The following is a 22,583-nucleotide window of genomic DNA, read 5'->3' on the forward strand; positions in this document are numbered from 1 at the left end:
AAATTTTCTTTCCCTTGGATTGGAGAGGTAGAGCAGGGAATAGAGAGTTTGCCTGGCCCGTACCAGCCACGGGTTCCAACATTCTCAATTTTCCATAGGGTCCCACTAGCACTGCCAGGATTATTTCCAGAATGCAGAGCCAGGAGTAACCTGAGCATTACTAGGTAAGACCCAAAATGACAAAAAAAGGAGAAGAATTTATTTTTCTGATTCTGTTTTTGTGGACACGGTTTCTAATGCTAAGCTCACCTGAGTTCCTATACTCATGATATCCAGGGGTTGGGGTTGATTTCTTCTTTGTTTTGTTTTATGCCTTGAGTCACACCAAGTGATGCTGAGGGGTTACTCCTGTCTCTGCTAGCAGGAATTACTCCTGCTGGTGCATGGGGGACCTTCTGGGATGGTAACTGCTCAGCTGTGTGCAAGACAAGCAGGAATTACTCTGGTCGTGTTCAGGGGATACTGGGAATGGAATCCTGGTTGGCTGTGTGAAAGACAAGGCCCTACCCACTGTACTATCACTCTCTCGCCCCATCAATTTATGATTTTCTTCTTTAAAGTTTGAACCATATACTTTGTTATAATTTTTATTCTACTGTAATTTCTCTTTTATTTCACTTTGGTTGTTTGGGGGCCACACTGACAGTGCTCAGGACTTACTCCTGGTTCTGTGCTCAGGGATCACTCCTGGTGGGTTGCAGGGACCCGACACAATGCCAGGGATTAATCCCAAACCCACCATGAGTAAGAAAAGCATCCTCTGCACTAGACTATCACTCTGGCCCCCTTTTTTGGCTCTTAAACTGCATTTTCATTTAAAGGTATTTTTTAAACTCTTAGTGGCATAACTAGTTCTATTAGCAACAGATACAACAAGTTACTTAGAATGTTATATCCTCACTCATTCACTGACACAGCAACTGTGTTCACCTTTCCACTCTGATTAAACTTTTTTTTTCTGAGTTCACTTTACTTTTGTTTCTCTTCCCCCCATCTATGCATTTCTCAATGATTTTTTTTTTGCTTTTTGGGTCACAACGATGATGCACAGATGTTCCTCTGGCTCATGCAATCAGGAATATCTCCTGGCGGTGCTCGAAGACCATATGGGATGCTGGGAATCAAACCCGGGTCAGCCTCCTGCAAGAGAAACGCCCTACCCACTGTGCTATAGCTCCAGCCCCCTCATTGATTTTTAACTTTTCTCCCTAACTCTGCTTTTCGTTTATTTTTCTTAGAGATTATGATCTAATAACCACAGTATTGGAACTATTGGGGGCGACAGTGCAGGAGGGGGTCTTGCCATGAATGTAGCTGATTCAAGTCTGATCCCCGACAGCTCCTAGGGTCCCTGAGGCAACCAGGAGTGATCCCTGATTGCAGAGACAGGAGTAAGCCCTGAGTACTGCTAAGTTTGGTCCCAAAAATAAACAAAAGAACATTAGAACTATCTTATCTAGTTCTGCTTAATTTATGATTTTAGGGTTGTTTGGGGAATTGTTTTATAAATTTTAGAGTTTTTAATTTTGGTAAGAATTTTCTATCACAATACCAGATGTTCTGATTCATAAATATTTTATGTCTTCAAATGTCTTTTTCTGTCATCCAAAACTATCTTTCTATTATTTAAAATGCTTTGACCGAGAATTTCTTGGACCCATTAGAATATTTTATATGAGTAAGACTGCTGAAAATCCTTTAACTTTGCAACTGTTTTATGACTTGTGTCCTCAGAATGATAGTTTTCCTTGGAGGTTTCAATTCTTAACCAATGTCGATCATTCATTAACATTGAATCAAGACATCTAACAATTTATAACTTTCAACATTTATCTTCTTTATTGCTTTATCATACTATTGAAGATATAATGGAATAAAGTGGGCTTATTCATTCTTGATATGTTCATACTTATGACCTACAGTAGTGAGTTTGGCATCTTGTAGATTTTGTTATAATATCTTGGATCAATTGTTTCTCCCTTAATCTTACAATATTTTTGTACTACAAGATTTTTTTTTGTTGCTCTTGCGGCCAAACTCGGTGATGCTCAGGGTTTACTCCAGCTTTGAGCTCAGGAATTACTCTGGGTGGGGTCCGGCACCATAAGGGATGCCAAGAGCCAAACCCTATCAGCAGTTGCCAGGCAAGCGCCATCCCTCTGTGTTATCACTCTAGCCTTGTCTGGGTTGTATGATTGGTTGGCTGGATTTACATTCTGGATCACACTTAGCACTATTCAGGGGAGACTCTTGCTCTGCACTCAGAAATTACTCCTGGGAGTGCTGTGGGGACTATATCAAATGCCGGGATCAAAAGGGTCGAGCACATGCAAGGTAAATGGCCTCCCCGCTCCACTCTCACTCCAGTCCTATGTATGAGATGTTTCAATAAACCTGTGCTCATTTGTTATTTGGTAATCTGACTTATTTTGCCCAATCTTAAGTCAATATGTTCATTTGATTCCTAAAGTGAAAAAATTTTAGCATATTTGTGAATTCCCTAAAGGCTTACACCATTTGCCTTATGTTCCTTTTGGCTTTTAGGCCACAGGACTTTGCTCAAGACTTACTCCTGGCTCTGTTCTCAGAGATCCGTCCTGCTGGGGCTCAGGGAACATGTGGTACCAGGGATAGAACCAAGGACAGCAAGGCAAGTATCCTCACGCTGTGCTATTGCTCCAAGCCTTTTGTATGCTATTTGGAAAACACAGTTAATTACTTACCTGCATATTTTTTACTTCATCTAATAATTGACTGAAACAAATTCTTCTTTAAATAATTCTGTGCTCATTTCACTCATGACTATCCCTACTTTGGAAGTGTTGTACAAGCTTTGCTTCTATCCCGCTGAAAAATTACATCAACCCAAAGGGAAAAAATGAGTTTATTCTTATTCCTAATGACAATTTTTTTCTTTCTTTGCCACTTGTGGTGATGCTCAGGGGCTTCTCCTGGTGCTGCACTCAGGATTTACTCCTTGCAGTGCCCAGAGAACCATGTGGGATGCTGGAGATTGTACCCAAGCTGGCCTCGTGCTAAGCAAATGCCTAGCCACTGTACTATGGCTTTAATCCAGATAAGAAATATCAATGTTGTGAGCAGAATAAGAATGTGGTGAGGTAAGCCAGAACCAGACTTTGAAGTGACAATAAATGAATGTCAGGGGATGATGTGGGTGGGTACTGAAAATGGCTTTCCTGAGCATCACACCATCAAAATGGAGCAGGAGTTGGGTTAGGCAGTGCCACATCGTGTCAGGATCTCTGGAGGGAAGGCAGTGATTCAGGTTCAATTTACTTGTCTGCAGGGAAAGCGACAGAGGTTGTGGGTGACTGAGTAGTGTTTCAAAATGAGTGACGGAGAATCAACTGGAAGTAGGTTTGGATTCAGAGAAAACATTTCAATCCTCCTGGGTGTATTTAAGAGGCGAAAACAGAGAGACTCACACAGCAACATGTTTGTGTGTGTATGCGTATGTGTTTTAATGGAATCTCTGTGAGATAAAGTTAGAAGCTTTCTGAAGGAATTAGTCATTCAATACACCCATTCCTCAACTAGTGTGCTTTTTCCACCACCAATATCCTTAGTCTTTTTCCTCTGTCTCTGTCTCTGCCTCTGTCTCACTCTCTCTCTCTCTCACTCTCTCTGTCTCTCTCCTTTTGAGCATTATGATTTGCAATACACATACTGAGAGTTCATCCTCTTTGACCCATTACCCACTTTCAGCACACATCTCCCACCCAGAGCAATCTGTTCCAACCATCATTGTCATAATTCTTCCTTCTCTATCCCAATTGCCTTCTCCTCCAGCCCTGAGACAGGTTTCTAGCCATGGACCAATCCTCCCGGCCCTTGCTTCTACTGTCCATGATTGTTACACTTACACTCTGTGGTTTTTTTTTTTGAATCCCAAAAATGAGTGCTGTCGTTCTCTGTGTGTCCCTTTCCCTCTGACTTTTTTCACTCTGTGTGATACTCTCCATGTCTATCCATTTATAAGCAAATTTCATAGCATCCTTTTTTCTAATAGCTGTATGGAATGTAGAGCACTTCAGGCTCATGACCCTGCTCCAGCCTGAATTCCGGCCCTCACACAAAGGGAAAATTGGAGCCACAGAATTGGCCTGAGATTTCCTCCCTTGGATTATTCATTTTTCTTTTCGTCACACCCCAGGCAATACTCAGGGTATACTCTTGGTCTGCACTCAGAAATCAATCCCAGCAGTGCTTGGGGCACCATATGGGATGCAGGGAACGAACCCACGTTGCCCACATGCAAGGCAAATGCTCTACCCTAAGAAAGAGTTCTTGGGAATTGTGAATCATGGTAGAGAAGGAGATGAGGACAATATCCAGGAAAAATATTGAGATCTTCACTGAAACAATCTATCTATGAATTCATGGAAACTCCAAGAGACAGGATAGGAATAGTGAGATGTGTGAAATTCATCCTCTAAAGGAACCCCATGATCAGGATAGTCCCCTAAGAAAAACAAGTTTGGACCAGAGGGGAGCAGACAGTCACGTCCAGGCCGTAATAGAATAGCAAATTGTCACTGAATCTATCCTTTAAGGGTGCTGCTGATCGGCCGTTTGCAATATCCGGGTCTCTGTGTTCATCCACTGTCCAGTAGCACTCTCCTTCCATTGTTCATCGATTGGCTCGAGTGGCCCAGTAACGTCTTCATTGTGAGATATGTTCTTACTGTGTTTGGCATATCTGAATAGGTCACAGGTAACTTGCCAGGCACTGCTATGAGGGCGAGTTATTCTCAGTAGCTTGCCGGGCTCTCCAAGAGTGGAGGAGGAATCAAACCCGGCTCGTAAACAAACACCTTACCACTGTGCTATCAATCCAGCCCCTCTGTCTTCATGCAGCCCTTAATTGTGCTGTGTCTACTCACAGTGATGAACATGCCTGTCTAATTCAATGGTGGCTCACATAGGGGCAGCAGGAGGCTGGAGCAATATGGGTAGGAAAATGATCTGTCTGTGTGATCCCTGTCTGGGTGACCCTAAAACTTGAATAGTCCTGAGTTATTTGTAACATTATCTGCAAGCAGATTTTCAGAAGAGATTTTCAGAAGAGAAATCAGATAGTCCTATGATACTCTAAGAACAGGATATGGAGAGAGACCAGAATGATGTGATGTAAAATGGTGATACAATAATATTGAAAAGATTGAATGGGGGCCATATATATACACTCATATATGTGAGGGCATTATCCTTGCTCATGGCACACTAGGATTCAATCTCCAGCACCCCATAGAGTCCCCAGAGAGCCTCCTGGCGTACTTCCAGAGTGCAGAGCCAGAAGTTACCCCTGAACATCAGCATGACTAAAAAACTCACAGGCAAAACAAATGACTTAAATGATTTTAAGTTTCTGGAACATATTCCAAATTACGCAAATGCATTCAAGTTGTCAAGTTAAAGTAATCAATTTAAGTCTCATATGAATATAACTTCTCTGATATAAAATATATAATCAATTCAAAATATTCAACAAGATACTAAACTTACTTCTCTGAAAATAGTCAACTGAAATAATTCAAGAAAAATGAAAAAAATCGGTGCGTAATAAGCCCCCACGAATAGCTAAAGCAATTCTTGTGAAAAAGAAAATGGGAGGAATAAACCTCCCGAACTTCACACTGTACTACAAAGCAGTAATAATTAAAACAGCATGGTACTGGAACAAAGGCAGAACTGCAGACCAATGGAACAGGGTTGAATACACTGACATCTCCCCTCAATCATATGATCATCTAATCTTTGATAAAGGTGCAAGTAATGTGAAGTGGAGTAAAAAAAGACCCTGTTCTAACTTTAAAAAAGACCCTGTTCTAACTTTAAAAGAACGAAGTTATGTGAGGCCGGAGGCCCGGAGAGATAGTTCAGTGGGGAGGCACTTGTCTTGCAAGCAGCTGGTCCAGGTTTGATCCCCGGTAGCCTGTAGGCTCCCACCAACCCACCAGGAATCAGCCCTGAGCACTGCCAGGTATAGTCTGCAAGCAAAATTAATAATAATAATTGTTTGTCTTTGGGTCACACGTAGCAATGCTCAGGGATCACCCCTGGCAGGGCTCTGGGAACCCTCTGAGATACCAGGGATGGAACCCGTGTCGACTGTGTGTGAGGCAGGAGTTTCCAGAATTACCTAGCCACCCTGAGGGCAAGAGAGGAGGATGGTGGGTGGTGACAAGCTGGGAGAAGTGGCCCCACGGGAGCTCGCTTACATTGTCATCCTTGGGTGTGGTCAGCTTCACTGGGGACATCTGGAAGAATGTGAGGCAGGCAGCACTTGGGAATTGCCCCACACAGGCTGAGAGGGAGCCGAGAACCAGGGGCATTTGCCAACCAGCTCCATCCGTTCATCATTGCTTGATTGAAGAGTGTGTGCTGGATCGAAACTTTCCTGGAAACCACAAACACTCTGGCAGACCCAGATGCCTCCAGTTTCCAGCCTGGGATGACAAGGCCATAAGGGCCAGGGCAGGGACTGGGGAGGCAGCATGGGGGGGGGGGGGCAGATGCCTGGCATGTGCGAAGACCGAGTTTTGATCCATGGCACCACGTGTTTCCCACATACAGGTATGGCCCTGGCGGCCCTCTAAATCCCTGAGCACTGCTTAGGAAGTTGACGCCCCAAAAAAGGTGCTGGTGGGAGGCACACAGAGGCTGTGTTCCACAGACCCCTGTGTCCCCCAGGTGAACCTGCGGCCGCTGGATTCAGACAGCCATACCAGAAGTTCTGCTCCCAGCTGGGACCCATCTGCTTCAGCAGTTGAGTCTCGGGGGTTGGGGAGGGGGGACAGATGGGACACCCCCATGGGGGCACTAATGATGCTGAGGCCTCGAGCCTCCCTAGTTATCTTCTCCTGCAACTGCCTTACGGTCAGACAAGAGGAATCTCCTTCCTTCTTCAGCTCCCAGGAGGACCCCAAATGTCTCCCCTCTGCTCTTGGGTGGCAGAGAGGAAGTTTAGCTGGAATTTTAGCACCCCTGCACCCCATATTAAGGACTTAGAGCTCAGAGCTGATAAAGCCCCCCAAAACCTGACTTCGCCCTGTCCCCCCAAAACTCTGCTGCTTCTGGACCTCCTTGTTGACCACTGGATTCCCTCCTGTCCGACAGAGACTGCTCATTGGCTTACCCTGACATTTGGGGGAGCTGGCGTGTGTGGAGTCCACGAGTGTACAAACCGAAGTCTGATTCCAGAAGGAACTGCCCTCCTGGCGGAGCTCTGTGCGTCCCACTCAGCCCAACTCCTGTCACTTCTCCACCCCTGCCTCCGACCCCCTCCCCCAGTCATAGGGCCAGATCAGGAGGTGTGGACTGGGTGGGGTGGAGTCGGGGTTGGGGGTTGACCCGGACCCCAATGGTGCTACCTTCATTCTCCAGAAATCCATGTGCCAAGAGGAGGCTGCCTCTGGTTCATTCGACTCGCTTACACCCGCCAAGGGCTGGAGGGGATGAGAGAGTCCAGCATCTTCTGTCCTTCTGTCCCTGCAGTGCCCTGGTGGGACTCGGGTCAGACAATGAACTGTGTCCGGGTGTCCGTGCTGCTGGGGCTCGCCCCACTTACTCTCTCCATGGAAGGACACCCAGTGCACAGTGCTCCAGAGCCAGCTTCCCGAGAGCGAACAGGGTGACACAGGAGAGGCTTGCCTTCCCGCATTACGACGTCACCCACCAACTCGGTTCTAAAGGTCTCCATGTCCGACGTCCCCACAGCATAGCACCCAAAATTGCTGAGGGTGCCATCTTCCATCCTGAGAGTTTTGGGGTTCCTAGACACATGAGAAGTCCCAAGTCTTCTGTTCTGAGTGGAGGAGGGTGGCAGACGCCAGATTCAATTCCAGCATCTCCCAATGTCTGGGGTGAAGGTAACAGACATCAGAGGAACTGGGGGTGGGTTAAGAAGAATTTTACTTAACTAAGGAAGTAAAGGACCTGTACAATGAAAACTACAAAACGCTGCTTATTGAAATAAAAGAGGACGCGAGGAAATGGAAAAATATCCCCTGTTCATGGATCGGGAGAATTAATGTTGTCAAAATGGCAATACTTCCCAAAGCACTGTACAAATTCAATGCGATCCCTATTAGGATACCTATAACATTCTTCAAAGAAATGGAGCAAACACTCCTGAAATTTATATGGAACAGTAAGCCCGCTCGAATAGCTAAAGCAGTTCTTGGGAAAAAGAAAATGGGAGGAATTAACCTCCTGAATCTCAAACTCTACTACAAAGCAGTAATAATTAAAATAGCATGGTACTGGAACAAAGGCAGAGCTGCAGACCTATGGAACAGGGTTGAATATACTGACACGTCCCCTCAAACATATGATCATCTAATCTTTGATAAAGGGGCAAGAAATGCGAAGTGGAGAACGGAAAGCCTTTTTAACAAGTGGTGCTGGCAAAACTGGACGACTATATAGCAAAAAACTGGGCTTAGATCTCTGCCTAACGCCATGTACAAAAGTAAGATCAAAATGGATTAAAGACCTCAACATCAGACCGGAATACCTAAGGTACATTGAAGACAAAGTTGGCAAAACCCTCCATGACATTGAAGCTAATGGTATCTTCAAAGATGTCACGCCACTGGCCAAGCAAGTGAAAACAGAGATAGACAAATGGGACTATCTTAATCTAAGAAGCTTCTGCACCTCCAAAGAAACAGTGACCAAAATACAAAGACAGTCTACAGAATGGGAAAGGATATTCTCCAAATACACATCTGACAAGGGGTTGATATCAAGGATATACAAAGTGCTGGGTGAACTCCACAAGAAGAAAACATCCAACCCCATCAAAAAGTGGGGCAATGAAATGAACAGAGACTTTCTCAAAGAAGAAATCCGAATGGCTAAAAGGCACATGAGAAAATGCTCTACAACATTAATCATCAGGGAGATGCAGATGAAAACAACAATGAGATATCATTTCATACCACAGAGACTGGCCCACATTCAAAAGAACAAAAGCAACCTGTGTTGGTACGGATTTTGTGAGAAAGGGACTCTCCTTCACTGCTGGTGGGAATGCCGACTGGTTAAACCCTTTTGGAAAACAGTATGGACGACTCTCAAAATATTAGAAATTGAGCTCCCATTTGATCCAGCAATACCACTCCTGGGAATATATCCCGGAGAGTCTAAAAAGTATAGTCAAAGTGACATCTGCACTTGTTTGTTCATTGCAGCACTTTTTACAATAGCTAGAATATGGAAAAAACTTGAGTGCCCGAGAATAAATGACTGGTTAAAGAAACTTTGGTACAGCTACACAATGGAGTACTATGAAGCAGTTAGAAAAAATGAAGTCATGAAATTTACATACAAGTGATACTACATGGAAAATATCTTGCTAAGCGAAATGCGTCAGAAAGAGAGGGACAGACATAGAAAGATAGCATTCATCTGGATAACATAAAGTAACAAAATAAGAGACTAACACCCAAGAGCAGCTGTGATAAATACCAGGTTGTTCACTCCATGGCTCAGAAACCAGCCGCACACTGTAGGGGCAAAGGCAGCTCAGATAGAGAAGGGAACACCAAATAAAGGGTGCTGGAAAGATCCGCCCAGGATGGGAGATGCATGCTGAAAGTAGACTATAGAGAGAACATGATTGCCACCCAATGTTTCTTCTGCAGACCACAGGAGAGATAGAGATAGAGAGAGTCAAAAGGAGAGATAGAACAAAAGGGTGGGATGGGGGCTGGGAGTGGTGGGAGGGATACTGGCATTGGTAAGGGTGGAGAATGGGCACTGGTGGAGGGATGGGTATTCGCTCATTGTATAACTGAAACCGAAGCACAACAACTTGTAAGTCTACAACTGTACCTCTTAGTGTTTCACTAATAAAAAATAAATAAAAATTAAAAAATATAAAATAAAATAAAAAGAAGAATTTTAATTCACACAGGAATTAAAGACCTAAGACCGGGCAATCTCCTTCCCTGAAAATTCTAAACACATCACTTCTGCCAGGAATTTATTTATTTACTTATATATGTTTAGCTTTTCAGGACACACCCAGTGAGGCTCAGGGGTTACTTCAGGCTCTGCACTCAGGAATTACTCCTGGCGGTGCTTGGGAGACCATCTGGGATGTCCGGGATTGGACCCAGGTTAGCTGAGTGCAAGACAAACACCCTAACCGCTCTGGATCCCAGGATTTTTTTTGGGAGGGGGGGGCGGGCTGCTTGGTGTGGGTCCATAAGGATCTGAGGACCATTGAATACCTGGGATTGAACCTAGTCAGTTATAAGCAGGGTGAGATTATTTTATCTTTTTTCTGTTTGCTTTGACAAGAAAAGTTCTGAGCCCACTTTCCTCTATCTGTGACTCGGCTCTTTGGAAAGGTTTCCAGTTAGAATCAACGCCACGTGCCATCACCCCACGTTCTGAGGGTGCCCCAACCCTCTCCTACCAAAGAGATACAGGGATACACCAAGATACAGCTCAGAGACCCCCAAGTTGGGGTGAGGGAATCCTGCAATAAGGGACTGGTGCTGTTTGGGTTGTATTTGGTTTGTTCATGATTTGGGGGCCACAAACTCAGCAACACGCAGAGGTTCTCCTGGCTCTGCACTCAGGAATGACTCCGGCATGATGGTGGGGCTATAAGGAGAGCCAGAGCAAGAACCAGGGGCCTGTGACCGCAAGCCCAGAGCACTAAGCGCTGTTCTCCCAGTGCAGCAACCCAAGCAGCTTGCTTGATCCTTAATGACCCTATACCTAACTTTGAAGCCAAGAAAAGGGCCGGAAAGCTTAAGTGTGGGACAGTCCGGCCGCAGTAGTTGCGTGGAAACGCCACGAGATGGTGCTCTGGGTGTTTCCGTCCCTCCCCAGGCCCTTTTCTCTATAAGAATTTTCCACCCTTGGGTTTGCTCCGGTGTTAAGGATGGGGTCATTAAGGATCAAGCAAGCCGCTTCCACAGGTGCAGTGGTAGGAGAGCTATGCGAGTGCTTTCTTTCACTTGAGTAACCTGGGTTCTACTCCTGCCTTCAGATCTTTGTTGGGTGCTTAGCTGAATCTCCGCGGGGGGTCGAGTGGGTTGTCCTAGCTTTGTCTCTGGACCTCGAGGGGTGCAAAGGATTAAACCTGGCTTGGAAGGAGCAAGGTAAGGTTACTTTCTTACATTTTTTGTTCTCTTCGCTCTGAGCAAGTAAAGTTCTGAACCTACCTCGCGATGTCTGTGATCTGGCACTTTGAATGTTTCCTGTTATGAGCAACCCAAACAACCCAAACCCAAATTTGGCAACCCAAATTTTCTAAGAGTGGAAAATTCTTAAGGAAAAGGGCCTGGGAAGGGACAGAAACTCTCCACACCGCCATCTCGTGGCCTTTCGGTGAAACTGCCACGGCCCGGCTTTCCCAGGCTTAAGATTTCCAGCCCTTTTCTTTGCTTCAATGTTAAGTATGGGGTCATTGAGGATCAAACACACAGCCTAGTGCCGTGGATCGAAAACTGAGCTGGGAGGGCACTTGCCTTGTACGGGGCGATCCAGGCTCTATCCCTGCACCCCATACGTTCCCCAGAGCACCACAGGGAGTGATTCCTGAGTGCAGGGGCAGGGTGACCCCCCAAAATCGCCAGGTGTGGTTCCCGAAACACAAACAAACAAAAACCTTTCACGGAGGATTTCTGCACGCCAAACTTGGAGATGCCGAGCTGAGTCTTGCTTCCACCACCTTCCACCAGGGAAGACCGCGAAGGTGTGGGGATGCCCGGGATGCCTGTTTGCGAAAGGGGCGTAGAGGGAGAGTCGTGCCACGCTGCTTGGTTCAATCCCGACACCCGGGTAGCCCCATGCAAGGCAAGCGCCCTCAATGCTTGGTACCGGTGCACGACCGAGGCGGACTGCTGGAGCCTAGTGACCCGCAGGGTAACATGGAAGAGAACCCAAGGGCTGCATATCTTTAGGCAAAGTCGGGCCGCAGCTCTTCCGCCAATGCACCGACAGAGGACGCCGTGGGGACGTCTCCGTCCCTCCCCTGGGAGAACGAGAAATGTAAGACAATAACCTTGCCTTACTCTTTCCAGGCAAGGTTCAATATTCTGCACCCCTTGAGGTCCAGAGACAAAGCTAGGGCAATCCTCTTGACCCCCAAAGTGATTCAGCTAAGCACCCCACAAAGATCTGAAGGCTGGAATCGAACCCAATTTACTCAAGTGAAAGAAAGCACTCGCATGCTCTCCTACCACTGCACCTGTGGAAGCGACTTGTTTGATCCTTAAGGACCCTGTACTTAACATTGAAGCAAACCCAAGGGTGAAAAATCTTAGAAAAAGTTGCCTGGGGAGGGACGGAAACGCCCAGAGCGCCATCTCGTGGCGTTTCGAAGCAACTACCGCGACCCGGCCCTCCCACGCTTAAGTCCAGCCCTTTTCTTGGCTTCAAAGTTAGGTCATTAAGGGTCATTAAGGATCAAGCAAGCCGCTTGGGTCGCTGCAGCGGGAGCAGAGCGGTTAGTGCTCTGGGCTTGCAATCGCAGGCCCTGGTTCTTTCTCTGGCTCTCCATACAGTCCCACCATCATGCCGGAGTCATTCCTGAGTGCAGAGCCAGGAGAACCTCTGCGCGTTGCTGGGGGTGTGGCTCCCAAACCATGAACAAACCAAATAAAACCAAAACAGCCTCAGTCCTGTGAATGCGGGTTTTCTCACCCCAACTTGGTGGGTTCTGAGCTGTATCTTGCTGTATCCCTGACCCCTTTTCTTTGTAGAAGAGGGTTGGGGCATCCTCAGAACGTGGGGTGATGGCACGTGGGGTTGACTATAACTGGAGACCTTTCCAAAGAGCTGGGTCACAGACAGCGCAAAGGGGGCTCAGCGCTTTTCTTGTTCAAACTGAACAGAACAAAGACAGAATAATCTCACGCTGCTTGTAGCTGACCAGGTTCAATCCCAGATACTCAATGGTCCCCAGAACCCTGCGGGCCCACGCAAAAGCAGCCCCCTCCAAAAAATTCCTTGGATCCAGAGCGATAGCACAGCGGGCAGGGCATTTGTCTTGCATGCAGCCGACGCGGGTTCCATTTTTGGATGACAGAAAAAGACATTTGAAAACATAAAATATTTATGAATCAGAACATCTGGTATTGTGATAAAAAATTCTTACCACATTAAAAACTCTAAAATTTATAAAACAAATCCCCAAAACAACCCTAAAATCATTTAACTTAGCTGAACTAGATAAGATAGTTCTAATTTTCTTTTGTTAATTTTTTTACCAGACTGAGCAGTACTCAGGGCTTACTCCTGGCTCTGCTCTCAGGTGTCATTCCTGGTGGGGTCAGGGACCCTCTAGGTTGTCATGAATGGAACCTGCATCTGCTGCATCCACGGTAAGAGCCCTCCCCACTCCACTGGGGCTGCCGCCCCAACAGTTCTAATACTTGGGTTATTAGATCAAAGGATCTAAGAAAAATACATCAAAAAGGGCATTTGGGAGTAAAGTTAAAAATCAATGAGAAATGCATAAAGAGATGGGGGAAGAGAAATAACAGAAAAGTGAACTCAGAAAACAAAGTTTAATCTGAGTGGAAATGTGAATAGTGTAGCGGTGTCAGTGAATGAGTGAGGCTGATGTAAATATTCTAAGTAACTTGTTGTATGTGTTACTATAAGAACTAGTTATGCCACCAAAAGTTTTTTAAAAATATGTTTAAATGAAAATGCAGAATAAGAGCAATAAAAGGGGCCAGATTCATAGACTAATGGATTGGGAGCCTGCCTTGCTCGTGGTGGGTTTGGGAGTAATCGCTGGCATCGTAAAGGGTCCCCAGCCTCCACCAGGAGTGATTCCTGAGCACAGAATCAGCAGTAAGTCCAGAGCACTGCTAGTGGGGCCCCCAAACAACCAAAGTTAAATAAAAGGGAAAGTACAGTAGAATAAAAAATTGTAACAAAATATCTGGTTGAAACTGCAGAGAAGAAAACCATAAATTGATGGGGCTAGAGTGATCGTGGGTAGGGTGCTTGCCATTGACACAGCCGACCTGGGTGCCATCCCCAGTTTTCCTTGAGCACAACTGAGTAATTCCTGCTTGCCTTGCACGCAGCTGAGTACCTATCATCCCAGGGGGTCCCCCAAGCACCACCAGGAGTAATTCCTGCATGCAGTGTCAGGAGTGCATCACTTAGTGTGACTCAAAAGCAAAAAACAAACCTAAGAAGAAAAAATATATATTATTATGACTATAAAGGAATGTGAGTATAAGGAACTCAGGTGTGCTCAGTATTAGAAAGTGTGTCCCACAAATATGGGATCAGGAAAATTAAATTCTTTTTCTTGTTTTTTTGTCATTTTGGGTCATACCTAGTGATGCTCCGGTTATTCCTGGCTCTGCATTCAGAAAATACTCCTGGCAGTGCTCGGAGGAACCGATGGATCTTGGATCCTGGTCAGCCACGTCCAAGGCAAACTCCTTCCCCCCTGCTCTATCTTTTCAGCCCCAGGGAAAGAAAATTTTTCCAAAGAAAACTCCCTGTATCTTCCTTCCAGCAGTAGCAGAGACAGGGGTTATAGACTGAGTCTGACGCTGGCGAAGTTGACGGGACCCTCTGCCAGCTGTGGGTGAACGCCTGTGTATTAATCCAGGGCCATGAAAACACACCAGTGACTTGGTCCCTGCAGACTCTGTCACTTTGAGCTCAGGAAACTTTCTGATGTGCCCAAGGACTCACAAATTACTGTCTTTGTGTGACTCTAATCTTCATTTTGATCAAGTTTGTGGCTTTTTTGCTATGTGGGTCCCAGCTGGGATGGAGTGGGGATCCCTGAGTTAATGATGGTTGGATGGATCACTCTGGATGAGACATGTGTGCGGAAAGTCAATAAAGGACCAAACATGATATCCCATCGGTATGTATATTGCAAAATCATAATGCCCAAAAGTAGAGAAAGATTATGGGGAAAATTGCCAAAGAAGCAGTGGGAGGGGTGTGTGGGTGCGGATACTGGGGACACTGGTGGTGGAAAATGTTCACAGTTGGAGGGATGGGAATTCTATCATTGTAGGACTGAAATTTAAACATGAAAGTTTTGTGACTGTAACTCACGATAATCCAATTAAAAAGGAATTATCATTTATAATCCTTTTCTTAACCCACTGGATATTTGGTTGTTCCCACAATAAATCCTGAGAGAAAAGCGATTACTCTCCAAAAGGCTGTCAGAGCTATACGATCAGAGAAATGAGAACTTTTGATACCTCTGCGAGTAGTCAATTATCCCCAAGTTTGTATCCTGTTCTGCTCCTGCAGACCTCTGTGTACTCAGGATGATGTCATGGGAAAGTTTCTGAAGTGAACACCTGAGGGGAATGTCATTAAAAACTTTTCTAAATTGATCCATTTGCAACTCAGACAGTAATTTGTGAGTCCATGGGCACATCAGAAAGTTTCCTGAGCTCAAAGTGATAGGGTGTCTGGGGACAAGTCACTGGTGTGTTTTTATAGCCCTGGATTAATACACAGGCATTCACCTGCAGCCTGGCAGAGGGTCCCGTCAACTTTGCCAGCGTCAGACTCAGTAAGTACCTCCTGTCTCTGCTCCTACTTGAGGGAAGAGACAGGGATTTTTCTTTAGAAAAATTTTCTTTCCCTGGGGCTGGAGCAGGGGTTCGGAAGGTTCCCTTGCTCACAGCAGACCCTCGTTCCAACATCCCCAGCATTCCATAAGGTCCCCTGAGCACCGCCAGGAATATTTCCTGAATGCAGAGCAGGTAGATACCTGAGCATCACCATGTGTGTGAGTTCACAAACTGCTACTGTGATGTGTTTGTGTTCCGTGGACCAGAGCTGCCTCCCTGCCTCTCCAGAGCTCCCCAGCACAGAGACAGAGAGATGGGGAGATGGAGGACCACAGTCTGATGGTGAAAATGGCACTTTTAATGCAGAGTTGCTAGCATTCTTATAGAACATCTGAAGGGGGATTGAGGTAAGGACATAGGTGTGATTGCTCATTTACATAAATAAACACTGGCAGAGGAAATTCTCTTGGTAGATCAACTCAAAAAGACACTCTGTCTCCCAGGGACATCTACTTTGCTCTTATATTTCCCTCTAGTTGTATAAGTTATCAATTCTTGCAATTGTTTGGATGAACACAGCAGGAGACAAAGATCCCAACACTTAGTTCTCTGGGTTCTGAGAGCAAGCAAGCCTTTTACCGTAAATCCCAGACTAAGTCCTCAGGCCAGTTCAGCATGTCCTTCCCCATGAGGGTCCTGTCTCTTAGTCTGTGACAACTTGCATCAGAACCATGCATTTATGCCTTTTAGATGGCCCAGTTCGATACCGGGTGGCTTTGCCATTCACCACGGGTTCATCCCAGTCCCACGGCAGGACCTCCCTTTTGGGGTGTTAGGAACTACAGCAAATGAAGCCTGAGTCAGGTAATTAGGACCAAGTAATTTTGCCCTGGGCTGGAAAGACAGCACAGCGGGTAGGGTGTTCGCCTTACAAGCGGCCAACATGGCCGACCCGAGTTCGATTCCTCCGCCCCTCTCTGAGAGCCCGGCAAGCTACCGAGAGTATTCGATATGCCAGACACAGTAACAACAAAGTCTCCAATGGAGAGGTTACTGGGCCCGTTCGAGCAAATCGATGATCAACGGGAGGGCCTTTACCTTACCTTTACCTAATTTTGCCCTGGAGTAGATATATCTCAGAGTCAATCAACTCCCAAATATAAGAAGCATAGCATTAATGGTCTTTCTGTGTTTAACCAAAGGACTTTGCTCTATAGGGGAGATAGAAAAGCAGGTAGAAATCTACAGCACTTCAGATACAAAGCAGTACAAATACAAAGTTCAGAATTACCAGAAAGTTTTGACTTATATGTAATCAAGACTGACTTGGGGCCTGGTGACAAGGAGAGGTAAATTATAAGGGAATAGTTAAGGCATAATCTTTAACCAAATTAGAGTTGCCAAAAAGAGCATGTTAAGCTTCTCTGGCAGTTTCTTCCTCCCAGAAAAGGGGGCAATTCACTGATGAAGCCTAAAACACTTAGGGTTAATCTCCAACACAAAGGAAAAGTTGAAGATACACTTTGATAAATTAGGGATGTTAGCAAGGGCATGGGAAGCTTCTCTGGCAGGGGGAAAGGTGTAGGATAGCATTGGTTTGTCCTTTCTGCCTTGCCTCTGGGCGCTAGAGTTTTTGGGTTGCTCCCATCACAGTGCTCCCATTCCCTTGTGTTTATTTGTAACTTCTTTCTTTGTGCTCTGTTACCTTGTAAATATTGTTTTTCTCTTCTCCTTAAGTCCTTTGCATAGTTAATTCAGAGCAATGTCCTTTTTGTATGGGCACAAGAAGACAGTAAATGCTCTATTTGTAATGTGGGAGTTAATTGACTCTCAATGATATTTACCACCTGGGCATGTGTTCTCTCAACCTAAGCCTCAGTTGCACTTTCGACCTAGCACCCCCAAAAGCAGGGTCCCCACGAGAGACTGGATAGACCCGGGGCAAGCAGTGAGCTATGTGCTTGATACCTTGGTACCAAAATGGGCCTGGCCAAAGTGCCACAACACTTAGCTGTAAGTTAAGAGCTCGGACATGGACAAATGCTGTCATGGTACAAAAAGCAATAACTAGATTCAGACCCTGCTAGGATTAGGAATGATTAATCTGGCCTGAGCACTGTAGTCTGAGTCTGTGGCAAGATGTTCCCAGGAGAGCTGCCCTACAAGCCTCAGTGCATCGCTTACTGTGTCCATACAAAAATACCTAATATGAAGATGTTCATTAAGATGTTAATTAAGGAGAAGAGGAATAGCCCTAGGTGGTGTTTCAGCCCTTGAGCCTGATGGGCAGTCAGGAATCAACCGGCATGGCCCTTGTTTCCCCCTCCGTCTGCCACATGTCACAGGCCACCAGCTGAGGGAGTGGACTGAGACTCCCAGGAACTCAGTGGTGAGGGGTACAGCCGCTGAGGCCTTCGCTGGCCACCGACAAAGATTATACAGAAAGGGTCAACTGCCTGGTGAAGCCTAAGACACTAATCAGTGTGACCCAAAAAGTTAAAGAAAAAAAAAATGGAGAATTTATTTTTCCTGATGCTGATTTTTGGGATTACACGGCGCCAGGGGGCCAGGTGGTGGGTGTGACCCCCGCCTACTGGAATTTGGAGGATCTGGGTGGAAGATGCTCGACTCCAATTCGAGTAGGCTTGGAGGTCTCGGCCCCGGAACCCGCGTGGCTTTGTCCCTCTGCCAGTACCTTCAGGTGTGCGGAGAGTGGTCTCAGCATGGTGGTGGCTGGTCCTGGAGGTCTCCGGCTGCCGTAGCCCTGGCCGGGGCCGGGAGGAAAGCTCAACCCACTCCCCTCCAAGGGACTCCGGGAAGGAACACCGAGGCGCGGGGGCAGAGACTGCCCCTGGCGCCGTGTAATCCCATCAGCGGCCAAGACTCAGAGACTATAAAATCCAGATCCCGGACGAGAGCAGTGCAGTCTCTGCCCCCGCGCCTGGGTGTTCCTTCCCGGAGTCCCTTGGAGGGGAGCGGGTTGAGCTTTCCTCCCCGCCCCGGCCAGGGCTACGGCAGCAAGAGACCTCCAGGACCAGCCACCACCATGCTGAGACCACTCTCCGCACACCTGAAGGTACTGGCAGAGGGACAAAGCCACGCGGGTTCCGGGGCCGAGACCTCCAAGCCTACTCGAATTGGAGTCGAGCATCTTCCACCCAGATCCTCCAAATTCCAGTAGGCGGGGGTCACACCCACCACCTGGCCCCCTGGCGCCGTGTAATCCCATCAGCGGCCAAGACTCAGAGACTATAAAATCCAGATCCCGGACGAGAGCAGTGCAGTCTCTGCCCCCGCGCCTCGGTGTTCCTTCCCGGAGTTCCTTGGAGGGGAGCGGGTTGAGCTTTCCTCCCCGCCCCGGCCAGGGCTCCGGCAGCCGGAGACCTCCAGGACCAGCCACCACCATGCTGAGACCACTCTCCGCACACCTGAAGGTACTGGCAGAGGGACAAAGCCACGAGGGTTCCGGGGCCGAGACCTCCAAGCCTACTCGAATTGGAGTCGAGCATCTTCCACCCAGATCCTCCAAATTCCAGTAGGCGGGGGTCACACCCACCACCTGGCCCCCTGGCGCCGTGTAATCCCATCAGCGGCCAAGAATCAGAGACTATAAAATCCAGATCCCGGACGAGAGCAGTGCAGTCTCTGCCCCCGCGCCTCGGTGTTCCTTCCCGGAGTCCCTTGGAGGGGAGCGGGTTGAGCTTTCCTCCCCGCCCCGGCCAGGGCTACGGCAGCCGGAGACCTCCAGGACCAGCCACCACCATGCTGAGACCACTCTCTGCACACCTGAAGGTACTGGCAGAGGGACAAAGCCACGCGGGTTCCGGGGCCGAGACCTCCAAGCCTACTCGAATTGGAGTCGAGCATCTTCCACCCAGATCCTCCAAATTCCAGTAGGCGGGGGTCACACCCACCACCTGGCCCCCTGGCGCCGTGTAATCCCATCAGCGGCCAAGACTCAGAGACTATAAATTCCAGATCCCGGACGAGAGCAGTGCAGTCTCTGCCCCCGCGCCTCGGTGTTCCTTCCCGGAATCCCTTGGAGGGGAGCGGGTTGAGCTTTCCTCCCCGCCCCGGCCAGGGCTACGGCAGCCGGAGACCTCCAGGACCAGCCACCACCATGCTGAGACCACTCTCTGCACACCTGAAGGTACTGGCAGAGGGACAAAGCCACGCGGGTTCCGGGGCCGAGACCTCCAAGCCTACTCGAATTGGAGTCGAGCATCTTCCACCCAGATCCTCCAAATTCCAGTAGGCGGGGGTCACACCCACCACCTGGCCCCCTGGCGCCGTGTAATCCCATCAGCGGCCAAGACTCAGAGACTATAAAATCCAGATCCCGGACGAGAGCAGTGCAGTCTCTGCCCCCGCGCCTCGGTGTTCCTTCCCGGAGTCCCTTGGAGGGGAGCGGGTTGAGCTTTCCTCCCCGCCCCGGCCAGGGCTACGGCAGCCGGAGACCTCCAGGACCAGCCACCACCATGCTGAGACCACTCTCCGCACACCTGAAGGTACTGGCAGAGGGACAAAGCCACGAGGGTTCCGGGGCCGAGACCTCCAAGCCTACTCGAATTGGAGTCGAGCATCTTCCACCCAGATCCTCCAAATTCCAGTAGGCGGGGGTCACACCCACCACCTGGCCCCCTGGCGCCGTGTAATCCCATCAGCGGCCAAGAATCAGAGACTATAAAATCCAGATCCCGGACGAGAGCAGTGCAGTCTCTGCCCCCGCGCCTCGGTGTTCCTTCCCGGAGTCCCTTGGAGGGGAGCGGGTTGAGCTTTCCTCCCCGCCCCGGCCAGGGCTACGGCAGCCGGAGACCTCCAGGACCAGCCACCACCATGCTGAGACCACTCTCTGCACACCTGAAGGTACTGGCAGAGGGACAAAGCCACGCGGGTTCCGGGGCCGAGACCTCCAAGCCTACTCGAATTGGAGTCGAGCATCTTCCACCCAGATCCTCCAAATTCCAGTAGGCGGGGGTCACACCCACCACCTGGCCCCCTGGCGCCGTGTAATCCCATCAGCGGCCAAGACTCAGAGACTATAAATTCCAGATCCCGGACGAGAGCAGTGCAGTCTCTGCCCCCGCGCCTCGGTGTTCCTTCCCGGAATCCCTTGGAGGGGAGCGGGTTGAGCTTTCCTCCCCGCCCCGGCCAGGGCTACGGCAGCCGGAGACCTCCAGGACCAGCCACCACCATGCTGAGACCACTCTCTGCACACCTGAAGGTACTGGCAGAGGGACAAAGCCACGCGGGTTCCGGGGCCGAGACCTCCAAGCCTACTCGAATTGGAGTCGAGCATCTTCCACCCAGATCCTCCAAATTCCAGTAGGCGGGGGTCACACCCACCACCTGGCCCCCTGGCGCCGTGTAATCCCATCAGCGGCCAAGACTCAGAGACTATAAAATCCAGATCCCGGACGAGAGCAGTGCAGTCTCTGCCCCCGCGCCTCGGTGTTCCTTCCCGGAGTCCCTTGGAGGGGAGCGGGTTGAGCTTTCCTCCCCGCCCCGGCCAGGGCTACGGCAGCCGGAGACCTCCAGGACCAGCCACCACCATGCTGAGACCACTCTCTGCACACCTGAAGGTACTGGCAGAGGGACAAAGCCACGCGGGTTCCGGGGCCGAGACCTCCAAGCCTACTCGAATTGGAGTCGAGCATCTTCCACCCAGATCCTCCAAATTCCAGTAGGCGGGGGTCACACCCACCACCTGGCCCCCTGGCGCCGTGTAATCCCATCAGCGGCCAAGACTCAGAGACTATAAAATCCAGATCCCGGACGAGAGCAGTGCAGTCTCTGCCCCCGCGCCTCGGTGTTCCTTCCCGGAGTCCCTTGGAGGGGAGCGGGTTGAGCTTTCCTCCCCGCCCCGGCCAGGGCTACGGCAGCCGGAGACCTCCAGGACCAGCCACCACCATGCTGAGACCACTCTCTGCACACCTGAAGGTACTGGCAGAGGGACAAAGCCACGCGGGTTCCGGGGCCGAGACCTCCAAGCCTACTCGAATTGGAGTCGAGCATCTTCCACCCAGATCCTCCAAATTCCAGTAGGCGGGGGTCACACCCACCACCTGGCCCCCTGGCGCCGTGTAATCCCATCAGCGGCCAAGACTCAGAGACTATAAAATCCAGATCCCGGACGAGAGCAGTGCAGTCTCTGCCCCCGCGCCTGGGTGTTCCTTCCCGGAGTCCCTTGGAGGGGAGCGGGTTGAGCTTTCCTCCCCGCCCCGGCCAGGGCTACGGCAGCCGGAGACCTCCAGGACCAGCCACCACCATGCTGAGACCACTCTCCGCACACCTGAAGGTACTGGCAGAGGGACAAAGCCACGCGGGTTCCGGGGCCGAGACCTCCAAGCCTACTCGAATTGGAGTCGAGCATCTTCCACCCAGATCCTCCAAATTCCAGTAGGCGGGGGTCACACCCACCACCTGGCCCCCTGGCGCCGTGTAATCCCATCAGCGGCCAAGACTCAGAGACTATAAAATCCAGATCCCGGACGAGAGCAGTGCAGTCTCTGCCCCCGCGCTTCGGTGTTCCTTCCCGGAGTCCCTTGGAGGGGAGCGGGTTGAGCTTTCCTCCCCGCCCCGGCCAGGGCTACGGCAGCCGGAGACCTCCAGGACCAGCCACCACCATGCTGAGACCACTCTCCGCACACCTGAAGGTACTGGCAGAGGGACAAAGCCACGCGGGTTCCGGGGCCGAGACCTCCAAGCCTACTCGAATTGGAGTCGAGCATCTTCCACCCAGATCCTCCAAATTCCAGTAGGCGGGGGTCACACCCACCACCTGGCCCCCTGGCGCCGTGTAATCCCATCAGCGGCCAAGACTCAGAGACTATAAAATCCAGATCCCGGACGAGAGCAGTGCAGTCTCTGCCCCCGCGCCTGGGTGTTCCTTCCCGGAGTCCCTTGGAGGGGAGCGGGTTGAGCTTTCCTCCCAGCCCCGGCCAGGGCTACGGCAGCCGGAGACCACCAGGACCAGCCACCACCATGCTGAGACCACTCTCCGCACACCTGAAGGTACTGGCA

This window comes from Sorex fumeus, unplaced genomic scaffold (genome assembly GCF_029834395.1).
Source record: "Sorex fumeus unplaced genomic scaffold, SorFum_2.1 ptg000019l, whole genome shotgun sequence".
NCBI lineage: Eukaryota > Metazoa > Chordata > Mammalia > Eulipotyphla > Soricidae > Sorex > Sorex fumeus.